This window comes from Myotis myotis, unplaced genomic scaffold (assembly GCF_014108235.1).
Source record: "Myotis myotis isolate mMyoMyo1 unplaced genomic scaffold, mMyoMyo1.p scaffold_m19_p_15, whole genome shotgun sequence".
Lineage (NCBI taxonomy): Eukaryota > Metazoa > Chordata > Mammalia > Chiroptera > Vespertilionidae > Myotis > Myotis myotis.
Genome location: NW_023416319.1, coordinates 48,241,633 through 48,245,123, shown reverse-complemented (window position 1 = coordinate 48,245,123; position 3,491 = coordinate 48,241,633). Strand labels below are relative to the sequence as shown.

Genomic DNA, 3,491 nt, shown 5'->3' with positions numbered 1-3,491 from the left:
TGGAGGGACTTAACCAAGGCTGTAGAACCTAAACTTGAACCCAGTTCCTCCTGACCCCAGAGGCCACCTCTTTCTTCTGTTCCCTGTTGCCTTGTTCTTGATGGACCTGGGGACTGGTACCTAGAAGCTGAAGGGCAGGCTGATCTGGGAGGTGCTTCTAACCACCTCACTGTCCAAAGGTTAGCAGGTGGCCTGTGAAGTGGTGAGCTCCCTCTCACTGGAGCTGTGCAAGCGGAGACCTGTGGCCATGGTGGTGTGTTTGTGTGTGTGTGTGTGTGTGCGTGTGTGTGTGTAGGCAGTGTTGAAACTTTGAGAGCCTTCTGCCCTCCAAGGTGGGCCTGCTTGGGCCTGCTCCAAGGTCAGTGCCCTGTGGATGGAGGCTCTACAGCCAGCTGCTCATTATCTGTGGCTCCTCTGAGGGGACCCGGCCAGCTCCCAAACAGGAAACGTCCAGAAAGCTGTAATTAGAGCTGGGAGCCACAGGCCCTGGAGGTGCTCCGCAGCTTCAAGTGCAGACACGCTGCTCCGGTTAAGTCCCCGGGAGAGAACCCGGTGAGTCAGGTCCGCAGATTCTCTGCCTTCATGTGGCACCCGCCCCACCCTGTTCTCCCTGAAAGGAAACCAGCGTTCACTGGGAGCTGACTGGGTGTCTGGTCTCACCTATGTGCTCTCTTCCATGCTCCCCAGGACCCTGGAGGCAAGAAGCATCACCACTGTGCAGGTGAGGAGCACCCACTCCAGGCCATCCCCCTGCAGTTGAGGTGAGATGTGAGGCCTGCCTTTGTGAGTGCCTGGCCTAACATCCTGCTCATTTTAGGGGAGGATGTTTGAGTCCAAGGCGGGGTGCAGGAGGCCAGGAGCACAGGTAGAGGAGGCTTAGGTGGGCCCAGCTGGGTCCTGGTTCTGCCCTGACTGACCATGCCTTTCTTTAGCCTCTGAGAAGCCGACATGGAGGGATGGGTCCCTGCTGTGTTCTCCTACCAGGCTGCTGGCCCACCCGTGGCAACTGTGCTGGTTTAAAACACGTCAGATTCTTTAACGCTCCTCCCATTGAAAGACGGGTCTATGTCCCGCCCCCTTGAATCTGGACAGATTTGTGACTGCTTCACCCCACACAGAATGACAGAAGTGGTGCTAAGAAGGTAAAATCAATGCAACTTCCATTTTGTTAACACTTGTTCTTAGAGCCCTCAGCCACCCAGTAAGAAGTGAGAAAAACCACTAGCCTGAGGCTGCCATGGTGAGAGGAAGCCCAAGCCACATGCGGAGGCCATGTCTAGGTGCTCTGGTCAACAGCCCCAGCTGAGCCCAGCCATCCAGCCTCCTCAACTGTTTGAGGTTTCCCAGCTGAGGCCTGAGACGCCGCCGTGGAGCAGGGACAGCCTATTCCCGCTGTGCTCGCTCTGAACCTCTGACCCACAGAATCTGGGAGTAAAGTTTTGTGGTGATTTGTTGGGTAGCAATAGATAATGAGGACAGCTATGTCAGCTGGGGCCCACCATGGTCATCTGGGCCCACCCAGACCATCCTTCCCTCCCGGCCCCTCAGAGGCTGGCTGGGGCAGGGCAAAACACTGCTCCACGCAGAGAGCACTGAGACTTGGGGGGTCTGTACTCCGGGTTCTATCGCTCAGTTCCCTTCTCAGAGCTGAGCCACCCAAATCGGGCCCTCTTGTGTATGATCAAGAGACCTGATCCCTGCACCATCCCTAGTAAGCTGTGAGATGCTGGGCAAGTTACGATAGTCCTGCCTCATTTACAGTTCTGCTTTCCGCCATTTCTGTTGCTTATGGTCAATGATGATCCAAAATATTAAATGAGAGATTCCAGAAATAAACAATTTGTAAGTTTCAAATTGTGTGCCATTCTGAGTAGCATGATGAAATTTCATGCTGTCCTGCTCTGTCCTGCCTGGGACATGAATCATTCCTCAGGCAGTGCATCCACGCTGTGTACGTCACCCACCCCTGAGTCACCGAGTAGCTGTCTCGGTTATCAGATTGACTATCGTCGTATCTCACGGCATGTGTTCAAGTAATTCTTATTTTACTTAGTGATGGTCCCAAAGCCATTCAGATAATTTTTATTATAGAATATTATATATATATATAACTTCTATTTTATTAGTAGTCCTTGTTGTTAATCTCTTACCATGGCTAATTTATAAATTTAACTTTATTAGGTGTGTATGTGTAGGAAAAACATACTATGTGTCGGGTTTGGTTCTGTCTGCGGTTTCAGGCATCCGCTGGGGGTCTTGGAAGGTATCGCCCGCGGATAAGGGGGGACTGATGCGCTTTACTCAGTTGTTCGGTCTGCGAGACGCAGATGCTGAGGGTTGTTGTGAGAGCAGTGCCTCACTCACAGTGAGTGCTCTGATCAGTGTGGCCCATTATTATCATCCCTCACGTCGCCCTCTTACTGGCCCCGTGCGCCATCTCTGTGTGCACAGGACTTCACAGCCTGCAAGGTGCTCTCCAGTCCTCCCAGTAACACTGTGAGAGGGTTGGTGTCACCGCCATGGACAGATGAGGAAACTGCAGCTCTGGGACATGGTCCTGGTCTGAGATGTGGTCTCCTTCTCCTGTTCTCATGGAGCCTCTGCGAGAGTTTCCCTCTGTGACCCCCTAAGGGCCCTGCTGACTTGCCTTGTCTCCTCCTTACTTCTGCTCGCTCTGCCCCTGGACCGGAGTCTTCACCAGGTGGCTTTGAAGGACTTCCTTCCCATTTCTGGGTCTCGGGTCCCCCCTCTGTAAGATGAGAGAGTTGGACTGGCTGACAGCGAAGGGCCCTTTCGGCTCTAAAACAATCGAGCTGGTTTTCACATCTGGGGGGTGGCTTGTCCACAGCACTGCCTGCTGCTCCTCTGTAAGCTGAGGCTGTCCTGACTGTGAACCACCCAAGAGGGCCCCACATCCCTGAGTCTGGGCAGCAGGGCCCAGCCCTGAGAAGGAGGGAAGGGGTACCACCCAGGAAGGACCCAGAGAGGCTGCTGGGTGCTGGGGCTTTTGCTCCCAGCTCCACCACACTTGCCGTTTTGCCTGAGCTTGATCCTCCCAGTGTGGCCTGGGGATGGGCCCGACCCAACCAGGCCTGGCCTCTTGGGGGCCCTTCCAAGGCTGTTCCCAGGGGCGGCTCTGGGCAATGATGGGTTCTTCAGCTTCCTGACTTCTGGAGGTCTAGCCACTTCTCCTGTCAGGTCTTTCCCTGGACAGCATTGTTTTCTTATAGGCCCACCTCAGGCCCCACTTCCTCCAGGCTGCCTTCCCGGATGGCAGTGTCCGGCCTTTCCTCGGCCCTTCAATAATGCTCTGGGTTTCCCTTAGGACCCTTATTACATTGTGGTCAGTAACTGACTGTTTGCTTACAGGTTCCCTCCAGAACCTAAGCCCTAGGAGCCCAGGGTCCATGCCTGCCCAGCTCAGCACTGCTTCTCCAAGGCCCCCTATGATGCTGGCACTAACCAGGTGCTCAGGAAGTACAGGTCGCACG

At 54.5% G+C, this 3,491-nt stretch overlaps 1 long non-coding RNA gene across 1 annotated transcript; it reads left to right on the top strand.

The window, feature by feature from the left end:
- The first annotated feature begins 590 nt into the window (after window positions 1-590).
- On the top strand, window positions 591-1,836 carry LOC118670190. The gene is made up of 2 exons (XR_004972253.1): window positions 591-721; window positions 1,186-1,836. It is a non-coding gene; the product is annotated as an uncharacterized LOC118670190 (long non-coding RNA).
- The last annotated feature ends 1,655 nt before the right edge of the window (window positions 1,837-3,491 follow it).